The following is a 27,512-nucleotide window of genomic DNA, read 5'->3' on the forward strand; positions in this document are numbered from 1 at the left end:
TGTTAGAAGCAAACAACATCACCAAACTGGCCAACTTTAGTTTTGCAAAAGAAGCGAAGGGCCAAAATCTGAGCACCTTCTGTGGCACCATAGACTGCATGGACCCCGATATATTCAAACAACAAGACTATGATGGCTGCAGAGAGGACGTTTGTAGTTTGGGAGTGACCTTGTACAAAACGGTGATGGGAAAGTTGCCATTCCGAGGGGCCAAAATTGTGAGGCAGAAGTAGAAGATCCTGGCGGGGAAGTTCGAAGTGCAGCACTTCCTCAGCAGGCAATGGCAAAGTTTTTTTAAAATATTACTTACTGCCAAAACCGGTTTGGCTCAGTGGATAGAGCGTCGGCCTGCGGACTGAAAGGTCCCAGGTTCGATTCTGGTCAAGGGCATGTACCTGGGTTGCGGGCACATCCCCAGTAGGAGATGTGCAGGAGGCAGCTGATCGATGTTTCTCTCTCATCAATGTTTCTGACTCTCTATCTCTCTCCCTTCCTCTCTGTAAAAAATCAATAAAATATATTTTAAAAAAAAAAGATTACTTACTGTGGACCCCAACCAGAGGCCGACCATGGAAGAGGTCATGGAGGACCCCTGCCTCAAAATGGGCCAGGAGGAGGAGCTGCTGCGGCCCTACATCGAGCCGCCCCAGGAGGACTTTGACCCCCGCGTCACAGCAATGATGCTGCACATGGGCTTCAGCAGGAAGAGATCCAGCATTCCTTGACGCCGTGGACATTTAATAAAGTAATGGGGACATAAAGGATCCTGAGAGTGACCCAGACCAAGAGGCTTGGCCGCCCCATCCGGGTAAGGCCCTACCCCTTCCAGGAGCATTTTCTCCAGGCAGGCGGTGAGTCATTTGATGGGAAGAGTGAACAACCTTCCAATCTCTTAGATGGCTCGGGGTCGAAGGTGACCACTCCCCCACCCAACCTGGTGGAAAACATATCCACCACTCCCCCAGCCGACCCCATTGAGTTCAGGACAGCTACCCCCAGCCCTGTTCCGAAGCGCAGCTCTGGGGTCTCCCCCGCCATGCACAACAGCCTCAGCAGCAGCACTATCAGCAGCCGGGGAGCCCCAGGGGGAGCTCCCCATGAACTGGGCCTCCACACTGGGCGGGCTGAGGAGGAGACCAAAGACCTAGACTGCCAGGGGTCGAAAGCGACCACTCCCCCACCCAGCCTTGTGGGAACCATATCCACCACTCCCCCAGCCGACCCCCTGGGGTCAGGACAGCTACCCCCAGCGCAGTCATGAAGAGCAGCCTGAGAACTCCCCCACCATGGGCAACAGTAGCCACAGGAGCACCTTCATCAGGGTTGGAGCACCAGGGGGAGCCGCACTGAATGCGGCCTCCACACTGGGCAGGCTGATGGGGGCAACACAGTCTCTCCCTCTGGCTCAGCCTGGGCCGGCCCGCGTGGGTTAGAATGGCTTTGAGATTCATCTTAAAATTCACATGCTGTGCGTCACCCACCAACAAGAAGGTTTTCATAAAGACGAATATCAAACCCATGTAATTTTTAAAAATTGTGGGCGGTCAATGCGGGGCCACAGTTAACTCCAAGGTCCTGTTGCAGAGCTCCAGGAAGGCGGGGCACTTGGTATGGGAGCTGAGCCAGAGGTTGGATGCAACCAGCTGCGGGGACAGCGGTGCCAGAAATAAACGCTGGGTATGCCAAGTGAGAGCACTTTGTGCAGCCAATGATGGAAGTGCGAAAATGGCTGAAAGGAAGTGCCCAAGATGATCATGAACTTGGCTCACTATCACCGCCAACTCCAGGCAGAAGGTTCGCTGAAGAATGCTGTCCATCAGGCCAATCCATGGAACTTCTCCGCTGCAGTGCAGGTGGCTGCACTCCAGGCGTCCTCCGACAAAGTTTGGGAGACCACGACCCAGCGATCACCCGACAGGGTCCAAGAGAAGGCGACCCAGCAGTGCCCCGACGCTGTTCAAGAGAAGACGACCCAGCGGTCCCCCAATGCTGTTCAAGAGAAGCCGACCCAGTGGTCCCCCGATGCTGACCAAGAGAAGACGACCCAGCGATCCCCCGATGCTGTCCAAGCGAATGCGACCCAGGGGTCCCCCGATGCAACAGAGACTATCATGTTTAAGAGCTGAGCATCACTGCAGTAAGATAAAAATGAACAAACTAAAGTGTTGCAGTGGGAGAAACTCAAAGGCTGATAATCCCTCTAAAGATTCCCTTTATACAAAGCTGAGACTTTAGGAGGGAAGTGTTAAAGGAAAATGATTACTAGAATAACATACATGTGATTAAAACACTCAAAGTATGGAAGTAAGGATTTTTCTTAGAAGATGAGTTTGAAATAGAATGTGCCAGAGGCTCCTCCAGTGTCCTCAAGCCTGCCTGCTCCCTCTCTGCCTCCATAAAGGGTAGAATTTGCCCCAACATATTAGCCCACCATTTGTACGCTGCAGACATCCTTTCATCCAGAGAAGTCTTTTGTGTCATCTGGAAATGGATATTCCCCCAGCCGACCCCCCTGAGTTCAGGACAGCTACCCCCAGCCAGGTCCTGAAGCGCAGCCCTGGGGGCTCCCCCACCATGTGCAATAGTAGCCGTAGCAGCAGCACTATTAGCAGTGGGGGAGCCCCAGGGGGAGCCGCCCATGAAACCGGCCTCCACACTTGGCAGGCTGAGGAGGAGACCGAAGACCTAGTCTGCCCGGGGTCGAACGTGACCACTCCCCCACCCAGGTTGGTGGAAACCATTTTTTTTTATTGTTTTATAATTTTGGAGTTGTCTTCTGACTTGGCAACTTCCTCATCTCACTTTTCAACCCTTCCCATGATCCAGGTGATCTCCATTGGTGATTATGTGCTTGGTCGAACCCTCGGCAAGGGAGCCTGGGCCACGGTGAGCTTGGCCCCTCCTGTGCCAACTGTTACCGAGGTGGTTATAAAACCATCAGTAGGAAGGGCTGTCCTGAGTTCCGTCAAGAAGCCCATTGTCTTCAGAGCTTAAACCACCCAAACATCACGAAAGTATTGGAGATGACTGCCACCAAGGACAAGTTTTACCTGGTGATGGAGCACGTGAGGGGAGGGGACCTAGGAGAGCACCTGGAGCCCTAAGGCCGCCTGACAGAGTGAAAAGCCCGTGCTGCATTCCAGCAGTTGGTGTCTGTGCTCCAGCACTGCCACCAGTATGGGCACTGCTCACCGAGGCCTCAAGCCCGCCAACATCCTGTTAGATGCCAACAGGAGCATCAAACTGGCCGACATTGGTTTCGGCACGGAAACGAAGGGCCCAAAACCTAGCACCTTCTGGGGCACCATCTACCGCATGGCTGATTGGAACTGAGTGAGACAGGCTGGACATGCCCTGGATCCCTCCTGTGGTCCCTCTCTAGCTGGCCAACGTCCCACATCCCTCCTTGGCCCCAATCGTGCACCGGTGAGGTCCCTCAGCCTGGCCTGCACCCTCTCCCATTCCGGGACCCCTCGGGGGGATGTCAGAGAACCAGTTTTGGCCCGATCCCACAGGCCAGGCCGAGGGACCCCACTGGTGCACAAATTCGTGCACTGGGCCTCTAGTAGATAATAATCAATAATCAGGGTTAGGAATTTTGGATCTATTCCTTAGTATATAGATATCTAATTACATACCTTCCTATACTTTATCTAATTGTTTAATCTCCTACAAATAAGAGCATTTATCTCATTTACATCCTGAAATAATAGTAGAAAATCATATAGGAATATCTCTCTGTCTAGGAGGAGTTCAACACACAATTCCACTACAACTAGCATTGCGCCCATGGAACACAAATTTATCTTAGAGACTATGTCCAAATGGAAGTTTTCTGTCCCATTCCCACTTCTTTGTAACCGGCAAATGTAAGTTGGATCAAAAGAGCAGCAGTAAAGTTAATTTTACTTTTTATAATCATGAAAATGAGATATAATCCCTTTATCAATTTAAAATAATCTACATATATAAAAGCTTAATATACAAAAGTGTCCCCTTGGGAGTTTGACCAACCAGGAGTTCGACACTCACTATGACGTGTGCTGACCACCAGAGGGGGGGTGTGGAATGAAGGAAGGCCCTGGCCGGCAGCTGGCAGCTGGGAAAGGGAGGCCCTGGCCAGCGGCTGGCAGCAGGGGGAGGGAGGCCCCTGCCGGCAGCCGGCAGCCACTAGAGACCCTACCCATGCACAATTTCGTGCACTGGACCTCTAGTTTATTATAATTTATTTTGCCAACTACATCTTGAATACATTTATTCATTCATTGAACATTTTTGGATGGTGGTCTAGGTAACAAGAATAATTCTAGGGAATGGGTATATGGAGATAAAAGCTACAATTCTGTTATTGCCTTCAAAATGTTTCAATATTCAGGTTAAACACATTAATAGAGGAATATGAAGGGCCCCAAAGGAAAAACCTAGGAAAGATACTTGAATGAGGTGGGTGTCAAAGGAAGGGTTCTTATAGTAGGCAATGCCTGGCCAAGATTTGAAATTGGAAAAAGAATTACCTTGAAAAAGAAGTAGAATATGGGTATTTAATATAGCTGGATCAGTATGTGACAAGGATGAGAGGCATGGCAAATCTAAAGAAATTTGATCTCAGATGATAATAGTGTGCAAAGGAGGGCATGATGACAAGAAATAAGATGGAGTTAGGGAAGATGTGATGGTGAAAGACTTTGCCATGAAAATGAGTTTGGGCATCATTCTATGAGAAAAGGAAATAGCTGTATTAAAAATTTTTACAAAGAGAGAATATGATATTAAAAAGTATGCTTTTTAGAGCTTCACCTCAGATATTATGATGAAGGATGGATTTCATAGTAGGTTATAGTAAGATACTATATGAGAAAAAAGGACCCATCCTAAGGCAGTAATGTGGGCATGAGAACGGATTAGACTTGATGAGAAGACTGGGTGATCTTTTGAATGAAAGGAGCAAAGGAAGAGTACAGAATTAGTTACTTTGGGGGATTCTGGTGTTACAATGATAGAAAACATGGAAATAAGAGCAATTGTGATGGGAAGTGCTGAGTATTAACAATTGGATATAAGATGCTTGTGGGATATTCCACGACTCCTGTGTAGCTGTAATTATAGAACTGGAGTTCAGGAGAATATCTCAGATGGAAATATAGTTTAGGAATCTTTGGTCTCTAGGTCTGAATGTAATTATCCAGGGAGACTGTATAGAGAAAAAAGAAGAAAATACCAAGGATTCGTAAATTCTAGCGTGCACTGACCATTAAATAATACTTTGAGGCGAGGCCCACCTAAAAGTAGGAACTGAGGAGTTGGGTGTGGCTAGTGAGTAATGCTGGAAATGCTAGGAAGCAGTGGCTATGCATGGAAATCAGAGAGGAGGATTTTCAAAACTCAGAAAGTGATCAAATTAGATAAATGCCATAAATATTTATTTGTAAGAAGAAGATAATAGCTGGTCATCTTACTTATGTTCAAAAGTTGGATGACAGGATAAAGACTAGAGTTGGTAAAGAACCAGATGAGAAACAAAGAAAAGATACTGATATGGATGATGCATCCCAAAGTTTTTATAAGATGCTTGTCAGAGTGTGACCTCCAACAGAATATGAAACTCCATTGTGCTAGGAATGTGTGATCTCCAATGTACAAATACCGTATGCCTTAAGTGCCAAAGACAGACATCTTTGCCCCAGGGCCTGCAATCCTCCTTGTCAGTTATCTACATGAATACTTTCATGTTGCTATAGACATTCCTATACTATAAGGCATTTTCCTGAGAAGTGAAAATGTAACCAACCAGCCAGGCATTTGGGCTGTGCATCTGGCAATCAGTTCGAAGGGCTTTGCCACTGAGTTGATGAGTATTTGTGGTCTCTTGCAAGTCCCTCCCTGTTGCCCTTGAGTTCACAATCACAGCAAAGTCTGTTGGAGATATTATGTCCCTGGGCATGCAAGGCTCCTGGGGAACAACTTGAGTTTGGGATAAATAAGTCACGTGGAAGTTCATTCTGGAAGTGGCTTAAGTGTCTTGCATAGGTGCCAAGAAGTATTTAAATGCAAAAAGAATAGACCAGAAATATCCCTGTGTTGTCTTTATGTATTCAATATATTTATTTAATCTTTAGTAGCTTTTACACTAGCTCTGCTACCAGATGGTAGCCTGGGCAGAATATGCAATACAGTAGTACATGAAATAGACAAATACCTGTGCCTTCAGGAGCTTATATTTTCATGGGTAGAAGGGGAACCACAATAACCAAAACAAATAAGTAAATATTGGGTGTTGTGGTTCCCCTTCTACCCATTAAAATATAAGCTCCTGAAGGCACAGGTATTTGTCTATTTCATGTACTACTGTATTGCATATTCTGGTGGTAAAAGACATCTGGGGGAAAAAGAAAAGTATGGAAGGGATTTTGGAATTTTGGGGAGGGGAGAGTGTGAAATTTTAAATAGGAGAGTCCGTGAGGGCCTCACTTTGAGTAAAGACTTAAATTGAAGGATTAAGCAAACAGAAAAAAACCTGGAGGAAAAGTGTTTCAGGCAAAGTAGAAGCAAAACATACGAAGTAGGCAACAAAAAAAATGCAGGAGAGTAACAAAAAAGAGGAGAGTAGTGAGAGATAATATCAGAGAGATAATGGGGAGAGAGAACACAGTAGGACCTGGGCCATTATAAGGAATATATTGAGTAATTTAGAACAGGAAAAGCTGATTCTGTAATTTTAAGGGACTCTTCATTGAGAAAAGACATCTTAATCTTAAAGAATAACATACAATTTTCCTATCAGTCCACCCGTTTTTTTGAAGGTGATGCTTCTACAAATGACCTCCCCAGTCTGCCTGGTTCCATCATAGAAACCGTCCTTCTCAAAGAAGAGAGAAACTGACTATGCATTTCTCTAAGAATGAAGGGGCATCTTCAGAAAATACACTGAAGGTCATCTTTGTGCCTTCCAGAAAGGCTGATATTGAGAACAATGTGGAAATTTGAAACAACTTTTTCTAGAACCAGAAGAGGAGTAAAATAATGAAATCAGTTCCGTAACTGTGGTGTTTTTTTTAAGTGAAATATTCACTAAACAAATAAATAAATAAAGCTTTCACATGGGAATTTTTAAGATATCACAAGACCTTAACTCCTTTGCAACTAAAATACTACCAAATAAATGTCTCCTGAAACAGAACATGGTTCTTTGGGCAAAGGCAGAGAACAAGCCCTGAAGAAAATAAGCTCCCTGTGGATCTAGTGTATTGGGGTAGCTTTAGTTGCCTTCTTGAATGCTCTTGAAGAGGCCTTTTCCGCTGGAGTTAATGTATCACTACGTTGGTTCACAGAAGGAGGAAAGAATGAGGAGAGTTAGGTACCAGTAATTTGTCTCCGGGAACTCACTGTCGGTCTCCCCTATCAGAACCAGTGTATGATGTTATAAGGACGCAGTCACAGCCCGTGACACCTGGGTTTTCATCCCCATCCTGCTGGCAAATAGCATTTTACTGTTTAAACTAAATACTGTCGACCACTGACTGGGTCTCAGTTTTCTCACCTGCATATTAAGCAGTTGGCAGGACAGTAGCTGCAACTTTTCTTGTTAAGGCCATCTGTGAAAACCAGGGCCATGGTAGGGTTGACTCCATGCTCCCAGTAATTTGTTAGGATCATCTTATCCGGAGATGATAACTCCACAGCATTGTAGTCAACATCCTCTTTCTGGGCCCTAAGACCAGCGGTTCTCAACCTGTGGGTCGCAACCCCTTTGGGGGGTCGAACGACCCTTTCACAGGGGTCGCCGAAGACCATCGGAAAACACATATGTGATAGTAATAAGTTTAGTTAGTATAAGATAGCATAATCAAATTTCATTTCTTTATTAGAGTGAATTTTAAACTTAGAAGTGGAACTTAATTTGTGTGTGTGTGTGTGTGTGAGAGACCCTGATAAGTAACTTGTAATGCCCTGCATGTTAACTCCTGACAAATAACTTGTAACTCCTGATCAACAACTCCCTGCATGTTAACTCCTGATAAGTACCTTGTAACCCCGCTGCGTAAGCTCAGAAGGCCAACGGAGCACAATGACATGAGACACTGAAGAAGCCTGTTATAAGTAATAAGTTTAGTTAGCATAAGTAGACTCCATTTTTGTATTAGCGTAAGTTAGCATAAGTACACCCCATTTTATTCTTAAACCAAAACTTGTAAACAACTCCAAAAGTAAGATGTGTGTGTGTGATTGATAAGCTTTGGACATGTACACAATTACCCCACCGGAGTGTATACCTAGATAGCAGGGCGGCACCCGGGTATGGCACCCGATAGGAGACACTGAAGACGCCCAGCTTCAAGGATTTAAGGAGAGCAAATCTGCTGCAGTTCAGAAGCCTGTCTGCACCTCCACAGCCAGAGGTTCTCCTCCCCTCTGGAAACTGCCAACTGCCATTCCTGCTCTGCCTTTGAGCCCAGACTGTTAGAGGCCTCTCTTCCAGTCAAGAGACCGAGCTCCTTGCCGCGGCGTATTGGACGACCTCCCTGTGTCTCTGTCAGTGAGTGTCTCTGGGTGGCCTGCCAAGGACTGAAACCCATCAGCTCTCTGGTAATTAAACCTGTGTGATTTCTTGCATTGTTTGTTTCCTATGTCTTCTCTCTTCTTAGTTTTTGGTTAAGATCGGCCATATTAATTAATAGTAAGTTCCCCTTGACGTCTGTATTGGTATATCCAAATGAGGCGCTTTGGGACACCTGTGCGTAAGTTCCGAAGAATTGGAACAACGTATATAATTACATATTGTTTTTGTGATTAATCACTATCCTTTAATTATGTTCAATTTGTAACAATGAAATTGGGGGTCACCACAACATGAGGAACTGTATTAAAGGGTCGCGGCATTAGGAAGGTTCTGAACCACTGCCTTAGACATTACAAACAGTCCCAATACTTAGCCCCATTGAGACAATCAGAACTCAGGGAGGGTCAGGATCTTTGTAAAAATTTATTTTTGCATAGTGACTGAGACAATCATGACATAATAGAGTTGGCGCTCAAGTTGAAAACAACTTGCAACCTTATCATTACGAGAAGGACTATATCAAAGTCAACAATTTCTGGTGTAGCTAAGAAGAGCATTTGCATCCTGTCAGCCAATTTCTCCCATCCCTAAAGCGTTCTAACATGTCATCAGTTCTGCCAACATGAAGTAGTTTCTGGTATCCTGGGCAGAACCAAAATGGATCCATTAGCTTTTCAGTTAAAGAGTCCTGAATACATAGCACTCATTTCCCTTCTAGAGAAAGCCCACTTGTATCCTGAGAAGAGAGCCTTCTGTAAAAGAAACAAACTCACACATTCAACAAATAGAGAAATCAGGGACTTCTTGATCTTTGAAGCTGCCACCCACTCACTTTCTTATGATCCACATACACAGGAGCTTAGATCAAGAAATCTGTGTCTGTTTGAGTTCTATGAAAAGTCCTAACAATGTTATTAGATAAATGTGATGAATTTTAATCTGGTGACAGCTTGTGACCCAAAAATTGCTGTTCAAAATTAAAATGCATTCAAAATGAATCTGGCAAGCCAACTACAATATTAAACTTGCCATCTGCTGTGAAAATCACCTATTGAAAGAACTATATGAAACATGAATATAATTAATTTCTATATAGCATCTTGCAACTGAAATATAAAAATAGCTCTTTAATTCATTACTTTTATTAAATTCAAATTGGTTGAATAATCTTTTTTGTTGCAAATTACGAAGTCAAAGTATAGATGGATTGGTTTGTCATTAGTAATACATCCCCTTTAGCTGAGCTCCAGGTGGTACAGAACCTAGTAGTATAGACTTCCAGATTACTCTTTTGATGAATAAAAGTCCTCTATTTACCTCATCCAGAATGTTTATCTATTATAAATGTAGAAATGTTTCCCACCTGCTTACTTTTAAGTTTATTTATTACTGTTATGGTATAAATTACCCAAAATATATTAAATGTGACCTTTAGAACTGTTTATACATTAGTTTTAAAAGTAACTACACTGATATTTTTGATAGATCAGCTAAATCATTTCTAAACTTGGTAAAAATTGAGGTGCTTTTTTATGGTAGAGAATGTTTGTATTACTGCTATCACTAAACATGAATACAATAGTAACAGCCCAATGTGTATATTTTCATCTCATATTTTAACATTAAAGAATTGTATGTGGTAATAAAAGGATTCATTACAGTTGTTTGCAAATAATTTAATGACCAAGTTGTAGCTATTTCTAGTTTCCAAAAGGTACCAAAGAACGATGTAGGTTTCCACAACATCACATCATAATTATAACAATTAACATGTGTACTTAATTATAGACTGAATGTTCCTATACATTCCTTGATCAAGAGATTCACAGTAGCTAGAAATAGGAAAGTACCATATTTCACCCTCATTAGTGTAAATATAGAAAAAGACTCACCCACTCTTTTTAAAAGACACCACAAGAGCTATCATTTCACAACCATTATCCATTACCCCTGGAACACAGTGCATACTCAATAAATGTCAGTTGAAGGAATGAATGAATATGCGTGATTGGATGACAAGCAAACTCAGGGACAACACCTAGTCTTTGGCTGCTACAGAACTACTGCAGGGAGCACTGCTGCCACAGTAGGGCTCCTAAAACCTCTAGTCTGACCATGATGCTGAAAGAGACAACAGGGTCCTGTTTCAAACCTTTCCTTCCTCTTATTGGTTTAGAAAATGAGAGTGACAAGGGCCAGGGCCAAAGGCGCCTGGGGCGGCATCCTTCCTGTGAACCATGTATTTCCATCTTTGGGGCTACACTGTGGTCCCTCAGGTTACAGCCAATGCATCCCTCTGAGCTCTCAGCTAAACCAAGAGACCTTAGGGATGTAACCGCTGCAGTAGAAAAGGTGACTCCTGCAGGATAGCTTGTCTGTCTCCTGAAACAATTGGCAGGCAAGTGCATAGCCTAGAAATAGGACCAGGAGGTCTAGATGGAGGGGAGGGAGGCAAACCTGTATTCAGAGGGCACAGGTTCCCTATTACTCGTACGGGGTAACGAAAAATCAAGGGCGGAGTTCACCTTCAGTTTTCGGCCCCGGCTTCCAACAGGTGCATGCCTCCCTCCCTCACCCCTTCCCCGCCAGCAGGGTCCCGCCTGGCCTTCCTAAGGCTTCCTTTGCCGGGCAGGCTGCTCCTAGAGTCCCTGAGCCTGTGCCTTTCCTCCCGCCTCCTCCCCAGCTCTGCCCGGCAGCCCCTCACCTGCAGCCTTGAGACCGAGGAGCAGGCACAGCGCCGGGACGCCCAGGGCTCTCCGCATGGCGTTTGCACGGAGAGGCGGAGGAGGAACTCCGCCAGGGCCCCTTCAGGAAAAAAGTGAGCAGCAAGGGCCCGCGCCAGAGCGGCTCCGGGCTCCGGCTTCACTCGCAGGTCCGGGCTGGGGATGGCAGAGCGGGTGAGGCGCCTGCAGACAGCCGCCCAGCAGCGCCGCCTTCCGCGCAGGCAGAGGACGGGGAGTGGGAGGCGGTTGCTGAGCGGGGCGGGGCGGGGCGGGGCCCGGTGCTCAGAGGCGGCTGGCGCTGGGCCTTCTGGAAGCCCCGCAGCCGTTGGCGGTGAGGGCGGGGGACTCCCGCGCCAGCCCCGAGCCCGCAACAAGGCCTTTGCGGCCCGAGCAGCAGGAGATGCTTCGGCTACTGAGCATGCCCGGCGCTGCCCTGGCCCGCGGTTTCCAAATGCAATTCCACCTCTCCGGGTCTTAGAGGCCAATGCAAGAGGGCAGGCGGGGCCGGGGGTGAAGGGGGAGGGGGGGGAAGGTTGTGCTTTTGGGAGCCCTGGGTAGGAAGGGTCTGTCCAAAGCCTGGGGGTGAGTTGGGGTGGGATGGGGTGAGTCTAGATGAGGGCATGATGACCTGGGGGACCAGAGGTAAGACCCCAAGACTGTCAACCCCAAGACCCACCCCACTCCTTCCCAATTCTCGGTTTACTCCTGCATTGTGCTCCCTGCAGGGAGTTGACCTTCCCTGATCCAGACTGACCAGCTTCTGGAGTTGCCTGCAGGAAAGGGGGGTAGGCGGCTCCCCTGCTGAGCACCCCAGGGCCTGCGGATTGGTAAAGGGGTATCCTGCGGTAGCCTTGTTCTGGCAGCTTTGCGTTTTTTGTTTCTATTTCCCTTCCAGGCAAATCCCTGGTATTTAAATTTGTCCCTGACTGGAGTCCAAAGTCCATGATTATAATAACAACAAAGTGAAGCCATACTTTTTGACTGGTAGGACTTGCCCATGCCATTGAAGAAAGGAAGGCGCCTTTCTGTTTTTGGAGATGTTACCTTTAGTCTCCATTTTCCTTCCTTAGGCGATAGGCAAGAGAATCACTTCTGTAACTGGGCTCCTCCAGTCCAGCTCTAGGTCTTGCTGCAACCATCTGTCTCACTGGGTGCCCACCCCCACGCCCCCATCTAAGACTGGAGTGTGGATATACTTAAATTAGTCTATTGGCTAATCGCTCTTCATCCTGAAGTCCCGGACAGACTTCTCTGCTTTAACTATCCCAGGAGCCTCCTTGTCTTCATGGAATGCTGTTGTCTCTTCTCCAATGGCCTCCACTGGCATTCTCACCACACTCAAGCTGACAAAGGTCTAACCTTGGCCTCACTTTTCCAGAAAGGTCAGGCATGGGTCCAGGGCACAGTGATATTTCCCTTTCACACGTGAGTCTGTACACAACATTGGTGCAGCATCACCTTACATGCTTGTACAGATATTCATGGGCCTGTGGTTTGTCTTCCAGCACAGCTGAAGGCTTCCTAAGAACTTCTGCATCTTGCTCTCACTTAAACTGAGTAAAGCTGTTCTAGGCAAATAAAAGGTACTAATAAGTGCTTATTGAACTGAACTGCATATCACACTCGAGGCTTTCTTCCTCCAGCCGCTGTGGATTGGGGCAGCTAATGGGAAATATACTGTCCCCAGGAGCTTAAATTAGGCAGGATCTTATAGGATCTGAAAGCCTGGACAGTATCTTTGTATAATTTATTTCACCTCCAACACTGAGAGAAGAGGCCGGGAATTGCCCTCCTATGTTGGCAGAAGGGGAGAATAAGATGTTTTTTTTTTCTTTTCGTTATTGATTAAGGTATTACATATGTATCCTTATTCCTCCGTTGCCCCCCCCCCTCATGCCCTCACTGCCCCCCCCCCTCGTGTTTGTGTGCATTGGTTAGACTTATATGCATGCATAGAAGTCCTTTGGTTGATCTCTCCCCCTTCCCCCACCCTCCCCTACCTTCGCTCTGAGGTTTGAAGGTCTGAGGTCAGATCGATGCTTCTCTGTCTCTGGAGAATAAGATGTATTTTTAATAACTAGACAGTTCTTCCATGCTGAAAACAGAGCTATAGAGCTTCACTCTCCCCACTCCTCCACCTCCCCTCATGGGCATGTCATGCACCATTTCTACAGCATTGCCATTTTACCCTAAACCATCCTAAACTGTACCCTCTTCCCCTACTCTGGACTCACTTTTTCTCAATCTCCTTTTCCCAAAAAACATATCACTTTCTAACATACCAAGATAACTACTTATTAAATTATCATATTGACCCGGCCGGCCTGGTTCAGTGGTTGAGTGCCGACCCATGAACCAGGAGGTCACGGTTTGATCCAGGGTCAGGGCACATGCCCAGGTTGCAGGCTGGATCCCCAGTGGGAGGCGAGCAGGAGGCCACTGATCCATGAGTCTCTCTCATCATTGATGTTTCTTTCCCTCCCTCTCCCTTCTTCTCTGAAATCAATAAGAATATTTTTAAGCAAATTTATCACATTGTCTGTTTCCCTGCCCTTCTCCCTCCCCATTCCTGCAGTGGAATCCCATTTTCAAGGGCAAAATCTGTAACAGTTATATTCACTGTGTATCCAACTAATTAGAACAGTGCCTCTCACAAAATAGATGCTCAAAAAAGTAAACAAAAGAAATTAGTGGGTAAAGTTGAATACTGACCATTAACTGACTGGTTCTTTGGAATTCCTACTAAAGAGATATTTGAGGTAATTTGTTTAGTTGTGCTTAAAGCTTACAGCAGAATTCCTTCTCATCTAATATCTGGTATTAGAATTCCTGCAGGGTTTGGATCTGAAGGGAAATAACCATAGTAATGGGTGTGCTTCCTTTATTTTCTTCCTTCTTAAAAATACACTAATTACCAAATTTCAAGAAGCAAATGCATGATAAGTAAAGAAATAATGCTGTAGCAGTTCCCTGCTTTCCTACAGATAATTCCAACATTTTTTTTTTTTGGGGGGGGGGGAGGGAGAAGCGGGTACATTTAAAGTTTCAAATAATATAATTGGCAGTGACTTTTCCAACAAGCAGTCGGCAAGCTATTTATTTTGCACAAGTGTGCAGGTAGCGGAATTATTAACTGTGCCTGAAAATCCCCTTAACCGCAACATTTTCTGATTTCCAATTTAACTAGAGGTACTGCTAAAATAGTTCAGCATGGTAAATATAACCTCAAGTGAGCTGTAATTTTGGTAACTGGACATTCATTTTTAACTTACATCAAAAAGATAAAGGACCAGGAAAAGTTCACATTCTTTGGAAAGGTCACATTCAATCTAATACACTTCCAATGGGTTTGATCCCATGACATGTGAAGTCAAAGGACAAAATATGAATTAGCCAATTAGTGAAAAGACAACCCCTTAAGGTTGGAGAAATATTCCCTCTGGGTCCATAGATGCTGTAGAGAAGCTTGGTTAAAACACTGCACCAAGGTTTAGAAGAGTTCAAACCCCGAGAAGCAAGGAAATCAATATGAGAGAGAGATGCAAATTGGTATTGGCCTACAGAGCTGTGTCTCAAAGGAAATTATTTACCTTCGAAAGATAAAGAGAAAATCCATATTATATGGACTTTTCCTCCCCAGCAGATGCATAATCTCTTTCTTATAAGGTGAGATTAAGGTAGAATATCTACAGGAGAGAAACCTTTTAGAGCCAGTTCTCAAACCAAATTTAATTAGAATGAAACAGGAATTTTGGGAGGTGAAAAAGGAAAATCGAGGAAATTAAGAGGACCATGGAGGAAGCACAGGATTGCAATGCAGGAGAAGATATATTTCCATAGAATAGGGAAGCTGAAAAGCTGCAGCAGGTACATGTCCATAGAATGAGGGAGCTGGGAATAGCAAAAGGTCTATATTTACAAAATAACGAGAAGGAAGCCCCTCATCCACGGGAAGAAAAAGAAATCCCAAAGGGAATAGGAAAACAATAAGGAAGGGGGGTTCCACCTCTGAGCACAGGAGTTACTATAGTATCCAATCTAAAGGAATAGTGACCAATCAGAGGGGATTGCAGCCTTTAGAAGCCATAGGGAAAGGGACTCAGTGGGACCCCTTTCCCCTCTCCATGTGGGAGTCCATTCTGTGAACTCTTTCCCTCTCCCCATGGAGGAGTTTGTACTTGTTCTTCAATAAATCTCCACCTTTGCTATACCACCCTCTGTCCGTGGATTTATTCTTTGACTCCAATGGATAAAGAATCTGGGTTCCAGTCCAGGGGAACACCGCGTGTTCCAGTCCAAAAATTCCCTATCAATAATAAAACTCCCCATTAACTTGTTTATAAATAGAGAAATGTCATTCATGTTGGCCAGCCTTCCTTAGGACACTTTAAATAAAGAAATTGGATCTATTGACTGTTAGAGTTTTCTGTTTGTTTTTATTATTATTTAAATACAATGAGAGCTAATAATGATAGAGTGCTTCCTATGTGCCAGGTTTTGCTCTAAGCACATGGATATCTAACTTAAACTTTATAATAGCCTTACAAGGAGGCTTAGATGATCTCATTTCAGAAATGAGACAATTGAGGCACAGAGAAACAACTTGCTCAAAATCAGGTAGTAAGTAATAATCAAAAGGCAAGTTGGTAAAGTTAGGGTGCACATTCAGGTATTTGACACCAAATCTTTATGGTATTCTGCTTCACATGTAGTAAACACACACATTGTTCATTGCAGCTGACGCCCTGGAATTAGATGAGGACCAGGACAGGAGAAGCTGACCCTCGATCTGGCAGTGAAGCTCTGTGGTGGGAAACATGCAGCGGAGATTGACTCCTAGAGGATGAGACCCTGCTTGTGGCAGTGGACGCTGGGATCTGGAATCTTGGGAACAAAGACAGCAGGTAAAGTCATGCTTGGAAGAATCATGTTAGTAGGATGCTTAAAATAAGTTTAGCAGAATAGAGGAAATGATCTCTTGAATAGAGTGTGGGGGTAGAGGTGGGGACGATAGCAGGCAAGAAGCTATTGGTGGAGAACAGTAAATGAGCTGAGTTAGCTGGGTAAGTAGCTTTGAACAGCGCTACAGGAAGAGAGAGGCCATGGGATGGTGTGAGCCAGTGGAAGAGACATGAAACAGTGAAATGGACTCAAGGAACTTCCAAACGTGTGCAGAAGCGACAGGTGACAGGGACCAACACCTTACTGAGATTTGTGTAGTGCTTACCCTGTGCCATCCTTCCTGGAGCCACTTTATCAATCACAAAGTTGGTTTCCTTTTATCGCAGCAATATTTATGTATTCAATATGCAGTCCTAGCCAAATACAAAATACCAAAGGGGAGGGGGAAGAGTAATAATATTTTACAAAGTGAAAAAAAATGAAGTGCATTAAGCCATTCAGAGTGGGATGCTTCAGAATAAAAAAGGAGTCAATTGCAAATTCATAGGTGAAGATATCATGTATAGGTGTGTGGATTTCCCATTACTTTTTTAGTATTTTCCCAGCCATAGCAATGAAGAACCATCTACTCTTACTTTGGTATGAGCGTAGAGGGAAGAACACAGCGAAATGACAAAGGATACTAAGAATGGAGAGGAAAAACACTAAACTTTCTAAAATATATATTATCACCTGAACCTTCACAAGAGCTCTGTGAAGTATTCTCCCTTTGTGATGGAGGAGGAGTGACAATGAGGCTAGTAATGTGCCATGGTCACGCAGCTGGAAAGTGGTGAAGCTAGCTCTCAAACAGCAGACAGCTGACTCCACTTAACCCTATGCTGTTAACAACTATGTTGTACTGCCTCTCTGCTCAGTGGAAGGACTTACTTCAAAGGCTTAAAAAGAAAATGTGTTTTTACCCCAAGAAATAGACCTCAAGATGGTTAATGATAATTACATTGTACAACTTAACGCAGCTCTACTTTTGTTAAGATATATTTATTTAAAGTATTTGATACATGCACACATACACAAATACAGAAATATGTATTCTTTTTAAATTTTTAATTAATTGATTGATTTTAGACAGAGAGAGAGTGAGAGTGGGTGGGAGAGAGAGAGAGAGAGAGAGAGAGAGAGAGAAGAGAGAAAAACATTGATTTGCTGTTCCACTTATTTATGCATTCATTGGTTGTTTCTTATATGTGCCCTGCCCAGATATTGAACCCACAACCTTGTGTTTCAGGATGATGGTCTAACCAACTGAGCTACCTAACCAGGGACAGCAATATGTGTTTGGAGAAAAAAAAATTGGGTACCCAAATAATATATATTTTTTCTATACATCTGTGAAATATGCAGTCCTAGCCAAATACAAAACATCAAAGACAGAAAAGCTATGTATGGATACTTAAAGATTCTGCTATTGGTTCATCATTAAAAATTTATTCAAACTGAAGTACAAACTTTCCTTGGAGCTATGTATTGTACTGTCATCTACACTGGCTCTGCAAAAGTCAGATTCATCCAAGATGTGGGTAATAGGTTTACAAACCGATGACTCTCCTGCATTAGCTCCCTGTCCATCCCAAGACACTAATCAGGCTGCACTTACACACCATCCGTCATCCTGAGCAGCACTCAGATGGGAGAGCCTTCTATTATGGCTTAGACTAGCTAGCTGGAGCCAGCCAAATACATGTTCTGCAATGCTGGGTCATTCTTTGAGATTTTCTTGAATGACAGCCACTTTGACACAACTCATTCACTCAGCCGCTTGAGATAGTAGGAATACCCTGTGAAGGATCTCTGGCTTGATTAGATCTTTTATTCTCACTCCATTTCTGTTGCATTAATTTCTCACATAAGTGTAAGATGCTGTAAAAGAACATCTTCAAATAGGGGCCTTCATGCCTCTCTGGTTTCTAACTTTTTGAAATAAAAAGTCATGACTGTGTTATAGTTCCTTCTTTCCCTCATTCTTGCAGCTATATATCTACAGTAGTGAGGGCATAACTTATCAGGCTATGTGTTGGAGTTGAGAAGCACGTTTAGGTTAAAATATTCCTTTGTAAAAACCTGTGTCTCTACAGCAAAGAAGGAAATCTTGCTAAAAATGACCACTGACTGTAATATGACCACTGATATATTCAGATGCCTAAGCAGTAACCTATCCATGACAGAATCCATGTGTGCTGGGGTAACGGTAGTGTCATTGTTCAGTGAATATATCAGGAAATATTATTTGAAGTCGAGTTACTGTAGCGTATGCTATATTACATAATTTCCTAAAACAATAAAATCATCTGTCATATCATTGAAATATCATTTTATTTTAAAAAATAATATATATACTAGAGGCCCGATGCATGAAAATTGTGCATGGGTAGGGTCCCTAGGCCTGGCCAGCAATCAGGACTGATCTGTGAGGTGACTGGTGGGGTGATCTTGGTGGGGGCCCACTGGAACCTACCTTGGCCCACCTGGCACCGCCTGCCCACTAGCCATGTCCCCCCACGGGGTGATTGGGGGGGCCTGCTAGCACTTACCGTGGCTGGCCTGGGGCCTGTGATTTGGGGGCAGCTCCTGTGTTGAGTGTCTGCCCCCTGTTGGTCAGTGCATGTCATAGTGACTGGCCATTCCAAGAGTCATTCTGCAATTTGGTTGATTTGCATAGTAGGCTTTTATTATATAGGACTGGAGCCCCGGTGCACAAAAATTTGTGCACTCGGGGTGGGGAGGGGTCCCTCAGCCCGGCCTGTGCCCTCTCGCAGTCTGGGACCCCTCGGGAGATAACGATCTGCTGGCGTAGGCCTGCTCCCGGGTGGCAGAGGGCAGGCCCAATCGCTAGGTGCAGCCCCTGGTTGGGCTCAGAGCAGGGCTGATTAGGGAGTTGGGGCGCCGCCACCTGTCATGCACAGAGCAGGGTGGATCGGGAGGTTGTGATGCCACCCTCAGTCACGCTAAGGGTAGGGCCGATTGGGGGGTTGGGGCCCCGCCTCTGTCACACTCAAGGTAGGGTCGATGGGGAGGTTGCGGCGCCACCCTCCGTCACGCACAGAGCAATGCCTATCAGGGGGTTGGGGCTGCGTACCCTGTCACGCACAGAGCAGGGTCGATCGGGGGTTGGGGAGCTCCCACCTGTCATGCACAGAGCAGGGTGGATCAGGGGGTTGGGGCGCCGCACCCTGTAACACTCAGGGCAGGGCCGATGGGGAGGTTATGGCTCTACCCCGTCACACACAGAGCAGGGCCCTTGGGGGGCGGTTGGGGCACCACTCTCTATCACCCACAGAGCAGGGTCGATCAAGGGGTTGAGGAGCTCCCCCCTGTCATGCACAGAGCAGGGCCAATCAGGGGGTTGGGGCGCTGCCCCCTGTAACTCACAGAGCAGGGCCCATAAGGGGGGTTGGGGCTCCATACCCTTTCACGCACAGAGCAGGGCCCATCAGGGGGTTGACGTGCTGCCCCCTGTCACTCACAGAACAGGGCCCATCAGGGGGGTTGGTGCTCCGTACCCTGTCATGCAAAGAGCAGGGCCGATCAGGTGGTTGAGGAGCTCCCCCCTGTCACTCACAGAGCAGGGCCCATCAGGGGGGTTGGGGCTCCGTACCCTGTCAAGCACAGAGCAGGGCCTATCAGGGGGTTGGGGCGCTGCCCCCTGTCATGCACAGAGCAGGGCCAATCAAGGGGTTGGGGCGCTGCCCCCTGTCACTCACAGAGCAGGGCCCATTAGGGGGGTTGGGGCTCCGTACCCTGTCACGCACAGAGCAGGGCCTATCAGGGGGTTGGGGTGCTGACCCCTGTCATGCACAGAGCAGGGCCCATCAGGGCGGTTGGGGCTCCGTACCCTGTCACACACAGAGCAGTGTCAATCAGGGGGTTGGGGAGCTCACCCCTGTCACGCACAGAGCAGGGCCGAACAGGGGTTTGAGGAGCTCCCCCCTATCACTCCCAGAGTAGGGCCTATAGGGGAGTTGGGACACTGCCCCCTGTCACACACAGAGCAGGGCGGATCAGTGGGTTGGGGCACCGCCCTCTATCACCCACTGAGCAGGGCCGATAAGGGGTTGGGGAACCGCACCCTGTCACACACAGAGCTGCAGAGCAATCAGGGGTTTGGGGAGCTCCCCCCTATCGGGCACAGAGCAGGGCTGATCAGGGGGTTGGGGTGCCTTCCCCTGTCACGAACAGAGCAGGGCGGATAGGGAGGTTGTGGCCCCGCCCCCTGTCAGACACAGAGCCACAGGGCGATCAGGGGGTTTGGGCGCTGCCCCCTGTCACGCTGATCCCAGTGCCACGAGGCTTCCCGGCTCCTCTAATCCTGGTGCTGGGAGGCATATTACCCTTTTACTATATAGGATAGAGGCCTGGTGCACGGGTGGGGACCAGCTCGTTTGCCCTGAAGGGTGTCCTGGATCAGGGTGGGGGTCCCCACTGGGGTGCCTGACCAGTCTGGGTGAGGGGCTGAGGGCTGTTTTCAGGCTGGCGGGTGACTGAAGCTCCCAACTACTCCTTTTTTTCTTTTTTCTTTTTTTATTCTGGGCCAGCTTTAGCTCTGCCTACAGCTCTGAGGGCTCTGCTGCTGAAAGCAGGTATCTGGTTTGTTTGGGTTCTATAATCGTAACTCTGTATCAACTCCAGCTCTGAGATCCCGGTGAGCTGAAAGCAGGTTTCTGGGGTTTTGTTTACCTTCTACATTGGTTACAATGTTTCAAACTGCAAGCTCAGAGGCCACAGCGGCAGGCAGGGAACGTTGGAGTCCTCCGTCACTGAAGCAAGCAAGCCTCATGTTACTTTCAATCTGCCTGGCTGCCGGCTGCCATCTTGGCTGACAGTTAATTTGCATATCTCGCTGATTAGCCAATGAAAAGGGTAGCGGTCGTACGCCAATTACCATGTTTCTCTTTTATTTGTGTAGATGTGCCAGGAAGCATTTTCAGTACTTGAGATTCATTATTGAACAAGTTAGACAAAGATTCTTGCTCTTAAGGTCTTGCATTCTAAGAGGAAGAAATATACATTTGACAGAAAATATAAGAAATAAGTAAATTATATAGTTTGGTAGAAGTTGATAACTGCTATGGGAATAGGAAAACATAGATGAAAATAAGGGAAATTAGGAGAATGACACTGGGGAGAAAATGTTGGTATAGGGAGTTTGCAGAATTAATTAAGGTCTCTAAGAAAAGCCATATGGAGAAGGTAAACATTGAGCAAAGACTTGAACCTGGTGAAGAAGTTATCAAAGCAGATACCTGGATGAAGAACTATCCAGAAAAAGGGAACAGCTACAGCACAGGCTCTCATGATTCCATAAGTATATTAACCAATCTGGGAAACTCCAGTCAAAAAAAAAAATCCAGCACACCTTTAAATAAACAAAATGTGTACAGAGAAATAGAGTTGAAAAAATGTCAAATTAGACTAACTGAATAATTCTTCACCAGACCTTTTTATTAACTCAAGTTGTACTGTTTTCAAGTCATAATAACACAACTGTGTGAATCACAGAGACTCAGAGATTGTAACTACCCATGTCCAAATGACATACTACTCAGAATTCCATATTTTTGGTGCATATTTTTGGTGTAAGATAAACACCTTATTTATATAGAAACATGGGTGCATAGTTTGACACTTTATTCATTTTTAGAAACTTAGAAAAAAACTCTGTGAACTGCCCTTCTATGAAAGTACCAAAAAAAGTCAATCCAATGTATAAGAGATGAGAAAGCTAAGCAGGAAATGAATGAGAAAAATACCATAGTAGCAAGCATATTTGTGTTCTCAGTCTCCTGCATGGCAAATGGCATCAAAATACTTGAGTTAAGTATTCCCCAAATGCTGAAGAATAAATATTTTACAAATTCCCTGTTTCTTAAGCAAATACTTTTGATTATTTGTTACTTGGGGACAGAGTGGTAGGTAAGTTCTCTTTATATTGTAATAAAATGTTTTCCTTTTTTAATTCCATGTGATTAGTACCCACAAAAATACTACTTTGTTGATATTACAAATAAAGTATAATCATTCCTCTTGCAAAGAAGTCATCTGGATCCTCTAATCTTAGAAATACTCTAGAAAATAAAAGAAGCACTCTAGCCTAGATTTTGACTGCAGAACTAAAACTGAAATAAAATTTTAGATTATGTTTGTACTAAAAGTGGTGATCACAAAGGCTGGAAAATGCATTCCTTTCAAAATCAAATTCAGTTATAAATTTGGAAATAAAATTAAATTGAACTATTTTTGAATCAGCCATAAACGTAATGAGATTGCACTTCAACTTTCCCTCACATTTTCTAGAAAGTGGGCACTTAAAAAAACTATTTCTGATGTTTTATTTTATCTAAATTAATTGCCTTCAGTCTGAAGCTGAACATTATAAATTACAAAAGTAAAAACATTTATTGCACAAAAGACAATACAGAAAGGAGAATAAAATGTTCCCATGGATTCCATTAACTGGTTATAAACACCATTAACATTTTGATAAACCTTGTTTTCTTCTACTCCTACCCTGGAGAAATAAGTGTCTATACATGCATGTACTTAAAATTATTGTTAACTTTAACATAATTTTATGTCACTGGGATGATCCTACGGATTTGAAAACTCTTTCTTTACCTAGTAGTATTTGGGAACATATTTCCATTTGGGAAAATAATTTCCATTATTTTCAATTGTTGCCTAGCATTGCACTGTAACATTCTATTTTTGACTGCTTGTTTTATAGAGCTCTTCCACAATTAATGTGAACTGCTTTAGAAGAGCAAGAAAAGGCATTCTAATGATGCTCACTTTTGCCCTAAAATGTTTGAAAACTTGCATGGGAGAATGAAAGTTATAACATCTCTAACATGGCAGTTCTAGCCTTGGTGAAGCCATTGTCCCATTAAAAGAAGAAATTTTAGGATTCTTTATGGTTTAATGACTTACATTTAATTATTTATCCATTTTGAGTTTATTTTAGTGTATGGTGTAAGGGGTGGGGAGTGGCAATGGGGACATCTGTAATAGTATCAACACCAAAAATAAAATTAAAGAATAAAATGAAATGAATTGTGATAATGGTTGCAAAAAATAAAATAAAATAAAATAATTTGTTTTTTTTAAAGATAGAGTGACATTTCAAACCTAGAAAATGTACCAAAACTCTTGCTCTCTCTTTTGGTAATTTGGGACATGCTTCACTGATGCCCTCCACTCCGAGTCTGCACTGGCCAGTTTGTTTCTTTCTGCTCTATCACCACAAACACATCACTTACCTAGGTCACCTTTTTAAAATATATATATATATTTTATTGATTTTTTACAGAGAGGAAGGGAGAGGTATAGAGAGTTAGAAACATTGATCAGTTGCCTCCTGCACACCCCCTGCTGGGGATGTGCCTGCAACCAAGGTACATGCCCTTGACTGGAATGGAACCTGGGACCCTTCAGTCCACAGGCCAATGCTCTAGCCACTGAGCCAAACACAGCAGGGCTCAGTCAGCCTTTTTATAAACATGTGTGCCATTTGTTCCTGGGGGGCCAAATAAGCAAGAAGACATAATTCAACAACAATGTGGCTTTACTCTCAGACAAGAAGAACTTTTCAAAGCAGTGTAATCCTCCTACATTGAATGTAGCATTAACGTTGCTCTCAAGGTTATGTACCTAACCAGTGGGAGCCACCGGCGATCTGAGTTTTGGTTAAATAATTTCTAAGTGAGCAAAAGGGCCATTTCCATTTTGATATTTAGATTAATGCTTTTTGGTTCAATTTCCAAAATCATTGAAACTGGAGATCCTCAATGCTTATTAATTTCATAGAAATTAAACTACTATTCTCACTGATTAGATGGAAGATGACCTAATGTCATATGATACTTTGATATTTTGTTATGTAAAATATTATTAACTTTTAGGGAACCAGAACCCAGTAAAAGTCTAACTGAGAAGTGGAAACACAATTGAATGTTGATAGTGTATCATTAATGTGTGCGGTGCTATCTTTCTCTTCTTATCCTATTCAAGTTATTGTCAGTGGGGGAGTATTGCTTTCTGAAACAATGGTAAATAAGAGAAATTGCAGCATAAATTTTCTCAGAAAGAAGTCAGTGTTTGCCAATAATGAATTGTTTATATTGCTTCAACTACTCTTTTAATATCGTGCATAATTTTCATAGATAAACTTCACTTATGAAACTTGACTGTGAATGAAAGGAAAGAACTAGTTAAAATAGCTAGAGCAACAAAAAATTTACGTTTTTTCCTTCTCTTTTAGATAAAGGAACGGAAATAAAAATATGTACTGTGATTTAATTACAATTATATTTTATCTATCCTAAGCGAGTTTTATTTTGTCTTGATGAGTCTACCATAGCCCATTTCACTTCAATGTCAAACTCCCTATCCTGCATGAAATCTTTGTCCACTTCTCAACTTAAACTCATTTCTACCTTCTCTGATTCTTTTGGCCTGAACTGGATGCTCCATCCATTGTGATAGTTCTGTGTGAGCTGCACAAGGAAAGGAGCACTCTCATTCATGTGTACTCCTGGTGCCCAGCACAGAGCCTGACACATAAAGCATTCATCACACTGCACTGTACATTTCTGGTTGCTCCTCAGTTCACTCCCAAACTAGACTGCAAACTCCTTGAGGGGAAGGATCATGTCTTACTAGTTTTCAAATACTCAGTGTCTATCATAATACCTGGTATACCATTGGTAATCTTAAGCATCTTTGAATGTATATACAATACTAATGCATACAAATTCATAAATTATGTATGTGTATTTATGAAACATGCAATATGTGTAATTAACTAATGACTATCAAATATTTTACATCCTGATTACACTTGTAAATTCCTTCAGATTGAGACATGTCTTATTCTCCTCCTTACCCTTACCCGGTAAGCCTCAGAAATGAATTAACCAAACACTTGTAAAATTATTAATAAGGTGCAATTATGAGAAACCTCAAAATTTAAGTCATGCCCCATGAAAGTAATGTTCACAACACCTCTCAATTTATATCAGGAAACACTTTCTAAGCACCTACTACATGTCAGGCACTAAACTAGACATTAGACATAAAAAAATAGAATAAGATAAAATAGAGACACTTAAATAGTGGCTAAGACTGACACATAATTTATTGTCATAAGTAGTAAGGACAATATGGTTATACATTTGCTATTTTGTGAGCATGGAGAAACATTTAGTCCAACATTAGGTTAATGTATGACTCTCAGAAGAAAACAACACCTTGAAGAATGAATAAGGGTTAGCCAAGAAAAGAAAGATGGGTGGGATCAAGGTGGAAGAAGGCACAAAATGCTAAAGGAATATTATTATAGTTACTAGAGGCCCGATGCACGAAATTTGTGCAAGAGTAGGCCTTCCTTCCCCTGGCTGCCAGCACCGGCTTCCTTCTGGTACCCAGGACCCGAGCTTCCCTCTGGCTGCCAGCAGGCACCCAGGTCTCGAGATTCCCTCACAGCCCCGGTTTCATTCGAAGGTCATCTGCAAGGACGCCTAGAAGGACGTCTGGTCTAATTAGCATATTACACTTTTATTATTATAGATTAGAGTATAAAATATGAGGTTGAGAGTGAAGAGAAGTTAGATGTAGAAGAAGAGATCTTACAGGGACCAAGGTGAATAAAGGCACAAAATGCTGAAGGAATATAATGTATATTTATTAGAGTAAAAGATGTGCCTGAGAATGAAGAGAAATTAGATATGAAGGAAGACTGTATCAGACAGAAAGGTATTTATATGCCACTCTAAGGAACTTAAACTTTATCCAGTAATCAATGGAAATTCTTTAAGTGTCTTAGGGACAACAGTGATCTGACCAAGTATACATTGTAGAGAGACACTAGTTGTGCAGAGAATTAGTTATGGAGTTGGAGCAAGACTGGAGTTAAAGAAAAAAAGTTGGGAAGCTACTGAAATTGCTTAGGCAAGAGATGGTGAGGGCCTCAGCTTGTTCAGAAGTAGGTATACAGAAGAACAGAGGGGAGTACATCCTGGAAACATTCTGAAGATATAATTGGCGTGGCTTGGTGATGGGTTGCATGAGGGGTATGTAGGGGAGAGAGGAGTCGAGTCACTTCCTTGTTCGTGGAGAAGATTGGACCATGAACTAGGAGAGTCACAGTAGAGAGTGCAGAGATAGTGAGTCCTGTATTTTTTTTTAATATACCAGTTTTGTCAAGTGAAGGTGTACAGCCTATATTGCGATTTATATGACCGAATCACAGGGTAAAAGCTAGAACTGAAGGCAAAAGCATATTTATGTAGGTGGAAGATAAAAACATCAAACTGAACCAGTATGTGAAGAGAAAAGGGCAATGGGGTGAGATAGTGAAGCCCAGTTACCTCAATATTAAAGAGAGGGGAGCAGAGGAGGGAGACTACCTGTCACAAAGGTAAGAGAAGTGTCAAGTCTTAGGTACCATCAAAAGGTTTGAGAGATCAACATTAGCCAACACCAACAGGCAGGCGTTTCTTTAATCTTCAATACTAGCGTTTTGGTCACGTTCCTCTGTGTTATACCTTGCCATCACACAGTACCTGTGTCTCTTAAATAGCTTTTTAAAAATGGCATGAGACTGTCCTTAAGTCACTACAGGTGCACTAAGTCATAATGCATCACGGAACGGAGACCAGGTAGGAGCATTTGTTCACAACTGTGACCTTCCCAGTCAGGCTTGGCAAGCAGAGAGCAGGCCTGTGGAGGTTCACTTACCAAAGGGCTTGTGCCAGCTCAGAGTTAATGGAAAGCCACAGATGGTGAGCTGTGTGTGTGGCAGGGGCACCCTCCCTGAGACACATTTTCAGCAAATGGATGCTCTTGTGGACAGATTTTTGGATTTAGCCCGGAGTACTCAAGTATGTGTTTTGATGTATATTTGATGTGGGGTTTTTTTTGTTTTTTTTTTTTAAACTTGGACAAAACTTTAATAAAGATAATGCAATAAAATGCCACCACAAATAATATATTTTATATTAGAAATTCCAAACACACACACACACACAATGTTTAAAAATACTACATTATTTATGAGGTTTCCAGAAGCCATAATTTACAGCCATGTTCTTATTCCATTTGACCCAATCATTTACTTTTTTATAGGAAAAATTATTATTGAATACTTTTTTTTAAATTTATTGCTTAAAGTATTCCAAAGGGTATTACATATGTGTCCATTTTATCCCCCCGCCCTAGACAGTCCCCTAGCCTCCCCTATCCCCCAATGTCTTATGTCCACTGGTTATGCTTATATG

General features: G+C 43.8%; 1 pseudogene across 1 annotated transcript in view; it reads left to right on the forward strand.

The window, feature by feature from the left end:
• The first annotated feature begins 1,748 nt into the window (after positions 1–1,748).
• The window catches only part of LOC308513884, a 69,346-nt pseudogene continuing 43,582 nt past the window's right edge, over positions 1,749–27,512 (forward strand). The window contains exon 1 of the transcript in view: positions 1,749–2,086. The product of the transcript in view is annotated as an uncharacterized misc_RNA (transcript). The remainder of the gene's footprint in view (positions 2,087–27,512) is intronic.

Source organism: Myotis nattereri, assembly GCF_964212035.1.
Source record: "Myotis nattereri genome assembly, chromosome: 2".
Taxonomy (NCBI): Eukaryota; Metazoa; Chordata; class Mammalia; order Chiroptera; family Vespertilionidae; genus Myotis; species Myotis nattereri.